At 43.8% G+C, this 11363-nt stretch overlaps 1 protein-coding gene across 1 annotated transcript in view; it reads left to right on the top strand.

Moving 5' to 3' along the window:
• The first annotated feature begins 8794 nt into the window (after window positions 1-8794).
• The window catches only part of LOC8029493 (glucose transporter type 1), a 162821-nt gene continuing 160252 nt past the window's right edge, over window positions 8795-11363 (top strand). Inside the window, exon 1 of the mRNA XM_040503881.2 lies at window positions 8795-9388. The gene's annotated coding sequence lies outside the window, so the exon portion shown is untranslated. The remainder of the gene's footprint in view (window positions 9389-11363) is intronic.

The raw sequence follows: 11363 nt of genomic DNA, 5'->3' as shown, positions 1-11363 counted from the left end.
TTTTTTCGTAATATTTTTAGTTCTCGACTTTTTGACTACTAAAGAACCAAACGCAGATTTTGGGATTTGTGCGATCGTCGCAGGTCGTGCATTTGGGAGCTTCTCTAGGCTCAGATACCTTCCGCAAAACAAAGAAACCATTTACTTGGCTTTTTAAACTACCGGGAGCTCCAGAAAAAGAGAACCGTGTTTTTCAGCCCCTGTAAATAAACCGCGCATCGCAGAAATCTCTAACTCCGGGATAATGTGACGCTAGCGGCTGGAATAGAACTTGACAGTTTGAGAAGATGACGTTACTTGGATCAACAGATAATTGAGAAAAACGAAATTTCTCTACGAGTCGACGTCCGCCTAAGCCTAATACCGTCAAAACAATGATTGACATTGTGGGCCTTTGTAGCATCAATTTCACTTAAAAAGGCTAGTCAGCAAGAAAGATATGATATTTTCTCTCTTGCTGACAAGTGTTTTCGCTGATATAAGTCCCACAAGCGCCCACAATGTCAGTTCTGTTTTGACGATATTAGGCTTAGGTGGACGTCAGCGCATAGACAAATTTCATTTTTATGAATTGTCTTTTGATCCAGGTTAGGTCATGTTTCCGAACTTTCGCGTTCTATCCTAACCACTAGCGTAACATTCTCACGTTGTTGGAGCTTTCTGCGATGCATATTTTATTTACCTGGGCCGAATAACACGATTCCCTTTTGTCGGGAACGCCTTGTATACTAAAAACCCAAGATACTCATAAAATGTTTTGTTGTTTTTATTTATTTTTGCAAATAATCTAGAACCTGGCCCTTTGACAATAATTTACCAGGTATGGATGATGATAGCTTTTGTAACAATCAATTTTATGACATACATTATATATCAAATAAAAGCTTAAACAAATACATATTCAACCCGCATAAAATCGACATAATCAAATAAAGTTATCTTGGTGAGAAATGCATTTGAATACAAGAAAAAACCTTGAAAGTACAAATTTGAACATCAACTTTCTCAAAAAGTTCATTTCTAAAATATTTCATTTTTGCATAAAAAGCCATTGCAATGGTCAAGGTGATCCAATAAAATTATATGAAATATATGGTTTGGAACTATAAATTCATACAACCGAAGAAACAATATACTGTAAAACCCTTAATGTTCGTGAGCCCCTAATTTTCGCGAATTTCGCGACTTGTAAAATTAGCGAACTTTAGTTGGCGCGAATATTTATATTGTCTGTAGAGGCGAATTCCAATTTTTAGAATTCGCGAAACTTAATGGTCGCGAATTAGACTCCGCTGCCCAATTCGCGAAACGTCAGGGCCGCGAAAATAAAGTGTTTTAAAGTATTTAGAGGTCTAGGTTAATAATAATAATAATAATAATAATAATAATAATAATAATAATAATAATAATAATAATCAATCAATCAATCAATCAATGTTTTTATTCGTGCCCGGGAACAACCTTGCGGTCTTGGTACAGGTGCACTGTGTTAACATGTAAGGCAGAACAGGGTATAAAGCAATAGTACGGACAACACAAACAACGGACAAGCGCTAGAAAAATACACTTAAAAATTATAAAAAGTAAACACAAAGTCACAACATACGATAAGCTTAAGGGTACTACCGCCAACACCAATTGCTAGAAAGAAAGAAAAAAAAATGCATTCAAAGTGGGGAATTTCGGCGTGAACGCCGCAAGTTAGTGCATACAGTTCTAATTTAAGTGATGGCCTTTAACGTTTTTACAAACTGCAGCGTGTTATTGTTAAATATGTCGAGTGTTTCAGAAAAAGAAGAATTATAAGTATGCCCAAGTCTGGACACAGGATCGTGGAGGTTGAGTAGACGCCTGTTGCAGAAGGACGCATTTTGCCTTGTTGTTTTTAGAGGAATTTTTAAGAGTACTCTTGACGTCAATACCGTGCAATCAGTGACGGCGTGGACAAGTTTGTATAAAAATAAGATATCGGCAAGTTCTCTCCTACGAAGCAGGGTAGGTAGTGCCACGCTACGCTGAACAGGGACAGGGACATCAGTAGTGGTGGGTACAATGCGCGCTGAGCAACGATGTCTATAGATGGAAAGAAACCTGTTCTGAACCCGTTCTATTTTCAAGGAATTTGTGGCACAAATTCCATTCCATACAACAGAAGCGTATTCAAGCTGTGGTCGACACAATGCACTGTAGAGTATAAGAAATGTGCAGGGGTTAATAAACTCTTTAGTGATGCGGCACGCACTACCGAGCGTGCGTAGAGCTGCGTTCACGATGTGATCCACATGACTGGAGAAGATTAAGGTGCTGTCAAACACTACGCCAAGATCTTTGATTCTGTTCATACGTTCCAAAAGGTCTGTCTGAATAACATATGGGAATACAATGTTATGTGTCTTACGAGTGTACGACACGACTTTCGTTTTAGAGCTATTTATCTTTAGGTCATTCCCCCGGCACCATTCTTCAAAAGCATCAACATCTCTCTGTAGCAAAACACAGTCTCGGTCTTCTCGTACCTCCATAAACATCTTAATATCATCTGCGTACTGAAGAAATGAAGAGTGACGAATCACAGTCGAAACATCATTAACAAAAACTGAAAACAGAAGAGGTCCGAGAACGGAGCCCTGAGGCACACCCGTTGTCGCCTCATAAGTAGCAGAAAAATTATTATTCGAGCTAACAAAGCACTTCCGGTCACGCAAATAACTTTCGAGCAATGAAAGCAATGAGTTGTGAATATCTAGCTTTGACAGTTTAGCCAGTAACATTTCATGATTAACAATGTCAAACGCTTTACTCAAGTCAAAGTAAATCACATCAAGCTGGCCTCTGTTAGCGACGGCGTGAGCAGCGGTTGACATAAAACAGGCGAGATTAGTTGTGGTCGAGCGACCCGCCATAAATCCATGTTGGTTAGGGATAAGATAACGCTTGAGATTGAATGACAATATTTTGTGTAGTGCCACTTCGAGGAGCTTCGAAAATGTGCAAAGAAGAGATATAGGTCTGTAGTTCGACACATTTGTTTTTGGACCGGACTTATGCACAGGTACAACAAGTGCCGTTTTCCACATGGCGGGAAAGACCTCATTCTTTAGGCAGTTGTTAAAAATCTGTACTAGAACAGGAATAAATATGGCACTGTATGCCTTCAAGAGGACTGACGGAATACCATCATGGCCAGAAGACAATGATGGTTTCATTTTTTTTACACACTCATGCAGTAGCTCCTCGTCAAAGAGTGCAATACAGGATGCATTCCCAGAGACAGCTGGCGCGGCAGTAGTTGAAGGGATTGGATGATGCTTAAAAACAGACTGGAAGTGGCGTGCAAAAATTTCACAAACATCTGTCGTCGAGTTTCCCTGTGAGTCCAGCAGGGTGATCTCTCCTCTACCTTTTTTCTGGGACCGAGAGCGAACATACTTCCAGAATTCTTTGGGATTTTTAGTTAGCTGCAACTCGACGGAATCAGTGTACGCCTGACGATCACGTTTAAAAACTTCCTTGCAGAGAGACCTAAAGTGCCCAAATTCTGATTTTAATTCGGGGGTATCGTTCTTTTTAAACTTTCGATGAGCGCGCAATTTCTTATTCATTAAAGTACGTAATTCGTGCGAGAACCAGAAGGGAAACTTTGAGCCTGATGTTTTACGAAGCGGGATGAATTGATCCATTCCTTCTCGGACGATTCGAGTGAAATCGCGAACCTGTTGATCAACGTCAGAACACAGGATAATTGAGGACCAGTCGTAATTGGAGAAATGATCGTACAAACTAACATAATCTCCAGCGCAAAAATTGTGTCTATTCCCTTCAGGATGTTTCCGTGAACAACGTCTCATGCCCTGTCGGACAGGTATACTAATCTCCAAAGGGGGGTGATATCCGTCGGGGGGAACCAAGCCTGACGCACCCTCAGTTACATCTATGCAGTCAAGATCCGAGAAGCAAAGATCAAGCATGTTGCCCTGGGTGTTCGGGATACAGTTATATTGTCTTAAGTTCGTAAATGATGCGAAATTAAGCAAAAGATGAGATTTTTGAATAATATAGTAATGTTTTGAGGACGCAGAGGCTGTTTCCCAACATATGTTGGGGACATTAAAATCGCCAAGAACCATAAATTTAAATTTTTCAAGGGCGTTGGTTGTGCGCTCAATGCCTAGTAGACATTGGCTAAAATCATCAGGAGAGGTATCAGGGGGCAAGTAATAAGAGCCGAGAAGGATACGCTCGCCATTAGCGCATTGTAGCTCTACCCACACTGACTCAAATGATGTCTCGAGATCTGGACGCCTAACGCATTGTAACGACGTATCAATTGCTATCAGCACCCCACCCCCTGTCTTTTTCAATGTAGAGAATGTGCGATCGCGTCGAAATACTGTGAAATTTGGTGGGAAGAGATCAGATGAAGAAATATTCGAACAGAGCCAGGTCTCGGTTAGCACAATAATAGATGCATGAGTTAGGGTTACGTTAGAAAAAAATTCATTAGCTTTTGTGCGGAGACCTCGGACATTTTGATAATAAATGTCTAGTTTAGGTATCTGTTTCGGCATTATTGGAGAAAGGTGTTGGAGATACCGCTTGATAGGTACGGCTGTCAGTCAGCTGGCCTGTGAACTCCTTGAAGAGGCTTCCCTCTGGCCAGAGGAGGGGATCAAAAAGTTTCTCCATTTCGTCTTCCGCAGCCGTCACGTGGAAGGACGAGTAGCCCTCATACCGTGTCTTGAGCCGGGTGCATACGAGCTCACGAACAGGGCCCCGCCCTTGGATGTGAGCCTGAAGGCCTGCAGGATCACAAGATGAGCCGAGACGCGTCACGAACACAGCGCGTTGGTGACGTGGACGAGGGGGTGGCAGTGCCACAGGTATACAGCTGGCTGCCGCACCTCCCCTCAACAACGGACGCCTTGCCGTGGGGAACTTGTGTCCCGCCCCGCGGAACCCAGCCCCGTTAAAGTTGGATGGGTCCCGACGGCGTGGGTGCCCCGAAGGCTGGACAGGTTCAGCGAGGTCGGTGCGCGACCCGTTCAAGGTCGCAGAGAGACCGTCGACCGGCGCGCTCGAAGAGGCCCCCCCCGCGAGAAGAGGGGTGCCTCCTCCCCCTCGCGCCGGAGATAGCGGATGATGGGGGCTCGTCACCGCGGCGTAGGAAAATGGCAGCTGTCTTCCGCCGGCCGGCCCCATTTGGCTCCGAGTCTCGCGCACAGCTCTGAGTTCCGTCCGCAAAGACTGTATGGCACTCGCCTGCAGCTGGGAAGACTGCCTGTACTCGCGGCGAAGCTGAGCGTTCTCGTCCCGAAGAGCAGCAACCTCGTCCGTGAGGAAGGAGATCCCCTTGAGGGAGTCGAGGAGGAGGGCCCGTAAGGATTCCATGTCTGCGTTCTTTATTTTCGGTGCCAAAACCAACCACATCGGTCTTCGCTTTGGTGCACCAACACAAACAATAAAACCATAAGAAAATCCTAAACACAGATAAAGTTAAAAACAAATGTAGATTATCCAACTGGCGGCGGTACATTGTAACATATTCAGATCTATCAAAGTGAGGTGGAGCGATGGCGTTATATAATGACCGAATCCGAAAGCAAACAAAGAAGCATACAAAATGTCAGTTTAGACGTGAAGGAACATGAAAATTTATCCTTTTAAGGAGTTGTGGAGTTAAGATTCGAATCGATGTCGTAGACACTCGTTTCTGCCAGATTGTTAATTATTTCTTGGAAGTTACTCATAGTTTGGATTGGTTTCAAATTTACAAATAATGAAGCACGTTATGTTCATATACAAAGGCTTTCATACGCACGTCCAGCGATCGTCTGCTACAAAATATTAAAGAAATCTCAAGTAAAAAAACATTGCCCGCAATTGAGTAAGGAAAATCAACAGTTTATAAATATGACCCTCTTAAAGTCTTATCCGGGATGCTGTGGTAGTAGGGACAAACAAAAAATTATTAGTGATGCGCCGAGAGGCCTAGCACGAAATTTCGCCCTTTTCCGACTGCCGCTTCGCCAAGCACGCTAAGCCCAATAAGAAGCTGAGCTCGTTTGATACGTTCAATCTTCGTTTTTTTTTTTTTTTTTTAAAGAAGAAAAAAAAGTTTGCTTAGTCCTTGGGGAAATACAGCGTTCCATAACATAATGCCGTTATGAGATGGTCCGTTATTTCTGCTCAATTTTTGTGCTATTCCTGGACCTACCGGTCCTACTACATCGTGCCGTTTTGATCCCCAATCACAACTTAGCATGGTGAAGACATTCTAGCTTCTACAGTGATTAGTTTAGCTCTGAGTAGTCTGTGACAGATTCATATTTGGGTAACCGAGGGGCAACGTTAAGTTTCAGGAGCACTATACATATAATTACATAAATTATGAAATAATCAAATAATATTATATAAAATTATTTAATAGGCATACAAATGACGACGATCATGATATTCGCATCTTAAAAGAGAATTGAAAATCAAATAATATTATATAAAAATTATGTAATAGGCATACAAATGACGACGACCATGATATTCGCATCTTAAAAGAAAATTGAAACATTTTGTTTTTTTAATTACACGGATCTATAGTTCCCCCTTGTATTCAAAGGCGTTTTTGAAAAGGATAACTTTATTTGTTTATAAAGATAGTGTAACGTTTGAATAGGTACTTCTTTAAGCTTTTATTTGATATATTATATCTCATAAAATTGATATAGACAAAAGTTATAATGCAAAGGGAGACAAAGTTATTATGCAAAGGGAGACAAAGTTATTATGCAAAGGGAGACAAAGTTATCATGCAAAGTTATCTTCGTCAAAGGTTCCAGGTTCTGAATATTTTACCAACAACAAATAAAAACAACCGAATTTTTATGCATATTTTGCACCGTTAGTGTACTTTAAAAAGTGATGTAAAAAGTCACCTTCTACTGCGGAAGGTATATGAGCCTTGGGAAGCTCCCAAATACAGGATTTTTGACAATCGGCCAAATACCAAAATACTTCTTTGGTACTTTAGGAGCCATAAACTCGAAAACTAAAAATATAACGGAATACAGTTTTCAGTTTCCTTTCAGTAAAAATTTTGCCCAGCAGATATATTATTTTTTTCCGAAGAGGTTTTGAGATATGGCTTTTTCTTGTCTTGCACAATTTAAAATTAACTTGCCCATTTATAATTAGTTGGCACGTACTGTTTAACGCCACTACACGTTACTTGCGTTCGCACGTTTTTCTTGACAAATAAAACAACTACAATTATTATATAATAATATTTTAATCCAACGTTTGCGATAAAACTTTACGTTGTCTTAAAATATACTAATCAAGACTAAAATGTTTTTGTTGGCGGGTGTGTTGGCCCTGTGCAGTTGAGCGTAACTTAAGCAAAAGCCTAAAGACGATGAATTTCATGCTGCACATCTCACAATCTGTGCTCATGTAATGAAATACCTGACTAAAATGTAATGAGATGATTGACTAGAATATATCGACGTAAACATTATTATTATTCCCAAGTCCAATTACCATAAAATCTAAATATGACATCGACAGTTTTTGCTCGACCAACCAAGAGTGTCGCGTTGAACCGTTTGTATCAAACGAAGGCCGGTTGATACACCGGGTATAAAATATAGTTCAATATAGACTTGTATTAATTTATCGCGACTAAAATAAATGGAGAACTTGAATTGAAAAGTGACTACATTTCCAAATAATATATCTTTTTTTTTTCTGTTCTCGTAATTACCTTATGAAATGTTTTACCACAATGCCCATTTGCTGAGCACACGTTATACTGCGCACGTGTTTTTGTGTCTCGTTTATTTTTAGTGATATCTAGATCGAAAATAAAATTCCGACATTCAAAACAATAAATTGGGTTGTTCGTATGTTTATAGAGCCTAGAGCTTGGTCTGCCTCAACGGGGGACGAGTCTCCCAGCTGTAGATGAGAAATTTAGCTAGTGAAGTACAACCGCTAGCCTGGGGTCTTTAAAGTGCATCACGCAGTAGTGATACACGACTGCAGGCCGGTACAATGTTCATCCAGATCGAAACGGGCAGGGGTGGGGATTGAGCCCAGGATTCCTGGGTTCTGCAGCGCGAGCTTTCGCTCCACGTGCTCCGAGCTGGTGTGCGCTCGACCACACGGCCACCGATCCCCCCTCCGACATTCAAATTAGTTATGCATCGAGCTAATTTCTTTGAAGGAGAACTATAACCATAATTTTCAAGTAATAAACTGTACAACAATAATATTTCCCAAGTTGCAACAACACCAATGTGTTGTACTCAACGTCGAACCTATAATTCTTCTACGATAACCTTTATGGACCCGAGTACTTCGACAGCTGGACGCCGGTACGTAGTATTCTCCTACATTTTCCCAGCAATAAGCGTGAGTGTATGGGACGCCGAAGAGTGAAATATCACAAGAAACAGTCGAATTTGGAAGATGATTTCCGAGAACCCAACATAATCAAGAGCTCATCCCTCTCTATAACAATACTATTCGAAGAAATCCTCAAGTAAAACCGACCCCGCCCACACACGCGCACACACACACAGACACACACACAGACACACACACACACACACGCACGCACGCACGCACGCACACACACACGAACAGGCACAGACACCCAGGCAAATATCGAGCAGCGGAGACGATCAACAAAGGATCAGGCCGGCGGCTCCATCTGCCGGGCGTTCCGGGAGCCTCCTCGCCGCCCGATCCGTCCGCCTCCGCCTCGGTTCCGGTTCGACCCGAGCTGCGACTGCGAGCTAGGCCGAACCAAGGCTCTCCCCCCGGCGACGCGAACTGCGGTTCCCGCCCCGCGAGCGAGGCCTGCAGCCGCTTGCCCGGTCTTTCCCCCTGCCGTGCCGTGTTGTGGCGCCGAGCCCGCGTGCCGCAGCTGGTTTTGCCTCCCGCGTTTCCGCCGTACTCAGTTGAGTCGAGCCGCGACCGCAACCTTTCCGTCACCACCGCAAGTTGTCTCCTACTCCTCGAAGAAGCGGACGGGAGATCCCGGTGGGAGAGCAGTACGCCCCCCCGGCCGGTCGCGGCACCGTCGCATCAAGGGGCGCGTTGTGCGGTTCGATGCCGATGTGTGGGGAGTGAGCAGCGGCGGCAGCAGCCATCTCGGTCGGCTCGTCTCCCGTCGGTGTCGGGAGGAAGGCAGCGGGAAGTCTTTTGACCGCTGCATTGGCGTCGGTGGCAGTGACGCCCGTGCCGAGGCGACCACACGGCGGTTTCCGCCGCACGCAGCGGACAGCGGGGCTCTACGGCGGTTCCGGTGGCGACACGGAGCCCGGTGTCAGGCTTAACTTCGCATGGAGGCGTCCGTCTCATCCCGTCGGCGCCTTGCCTGACTGAACAGGTAAGGAAGGCTCGGCACGGGTTGCCTGTTCGTTGCGGCGTCTTTTGGGCTTTCGACGTTGCCGCTGCGGCGATGTGCGGTCGTGACATTGCCGACAAGAGGATGCGGGGTATGGCTGCCGTGAGCGCGGCTCGCGCGAACGTTTGCTTTTTTATGTGTATTATTTTTGTTTTTTCTTCCGATAGAGGCTAAGATCTCGCAGGTCGGATGTTGATCATATGTTATTGGAGTAGCAGCAACGAGTTTAGACGTTTTAACTTAGGTATTTTTGTTTTCGAAATATCTAACGTCTCTCTACTCTGGAAGGCGACTACACATTTCGTCGATAAAAAAAGAGTAACCGGTTTCTTTCGTTCTCGGCCTTGGCGGATATCTTACAATTAACACAGCCTTTTTAGTTTGCGTGTATATTTCAGTGTATTACAGAGATGTGACAATCAGCACTTATGTCAAAACTATGCTGTTCGCTCGGCTTCAAGCGCGATATTTGTTGGTGTAATGATCAGACATTGGTGTTCCCTCCTGCAAGATAGCACGTTAATGAAAACGGTCAATCTTTAAAAAAAAATCACGAAATATTCTGTTAAAATAAAAACTAAGAAAGGAAACAAACAAAGGCGAGGAAGAACGGAAAAGAAAACATATCAAGATTGTGCACTTTTTTTTTTGTATGTGGTTGCATATTTTGGTCTGTCGCACACGTGTAAAACATCAATTAGTTTTTTTGTTTTTTTTTAATGAGAAGGAAGCAAACGTAAAATGTGAGTTGTTGTGAATTTAAAGGATAACGACGAGAGCACCGGTGTTGTACTGGGAGTGCCAAGTATTTTTGCTGATTAACTTGGCGGTCGCGCGTTTTCGAACACGAGTTCAGACCGGAAGCTAGTGACGATGTCCCACTAAAAGTTATAAAAATACATAAATAAAAGAAGCAATGATCTACTCGTAGTCCCGTAGTCGAGCGTCGCAGCTTATCTCCAGCCCAGCCGGTGCAGATCTACAGCGGTCCAGAGAGAGCGAGATAGAAAGAAAGAGAGAGAGAGAGAGACAGCGAGAGAGGAGGAGTAGGAGAGAAGGAGAAGAGAAACGCATTTTGCGAGGTTATTGATCGCGAACTGTGGAAGCGTGTCGATTTTGAGCGGACCAACGCGTGAAAATTCCGCGGAGAGAAGAGACGACGGAGACGTGCGGAACCGACAACAAAAACAACCAACGACCAGCGAGACTTCAACGGGGAACGGGAGGGGGGAATAGAGCATTCTTGGAGGACAAAGAAATCGCGGAGGAAGCGCCTTATGCGAGCGCACAATCGGGCCGCTTCTTTGGAAGGAGGTGTTTTCTGAGCGCGCAGGCAGTGTGCGGACGTCGGCGGCGGCGACGCTGGTGGTTAAGAAGGAAAGGGTGGAGGAGGAGGGTGGAGTGCTGCGGTGATTGGAGGAGTGTGATTTTCGGCTACCGGTCCTCGTTCGAGCCTGTTGCTGAATAAAACGCCCCGGCGATGGGAAAGCGGACGCGCTGCTAATAACGATGTTTGCCGGCATTGATGGCGTCGCTTAGAGAAGGACACGGAGATTTCCCGCGGAAAGGTATTGTCTTCCTCCATAGTCCCCTACTACGTAAACAACCGTGTTTCGGTTAGATCAGTTTTTATTCCGGGAAATGTGCCAATTTCTTCATATTTCCATAGCTTATTAGGATATATATATATATATATATATATATACTAATAAACTATGGAAATATGTATATATATATATATATTATTTTGTCATAAATAGCGTTGGGAATGACCTGTTCTACTCGCGTGTTTAGTCATGAAGGTTTTCGGGCATCTAAACAACAAACATTCCTATTTGGAGTTGACCGCCTGTAAAGCTCTCTTCGCCGCAGACATATCCTGGATGAGGGGAAGCTAGTTTTAAATCTTTAGAGGCTACATTGTTTTAGACATTGCTTATTGCTTACCTTGTGTTTA

The sequence above is a fragment of the Ixodes scapularis genome, unplaced genomic scaffold, assembly GCF_016920785.2.
Source record: "Ixodes scapularis isolate PalLabHiFi unplaced genomic scaffold, ASM1692078v2 PGA_scaffold3__209_contigs__length_174095766, whole genome shotgun sequence".
In the NCBI taxonomy this organism is placed as follows: domain Eukaryota; kingdom Metazoa; phylum Arthropoda; class Arachnida; order Ixodida; family Ixodidae; genus Ixodes; species Ixodes scapularis.
Note: the sequence above shows the minus strand (reverse complement) of the source record. Positions and strands in the feature narration are given on the sequence as shown.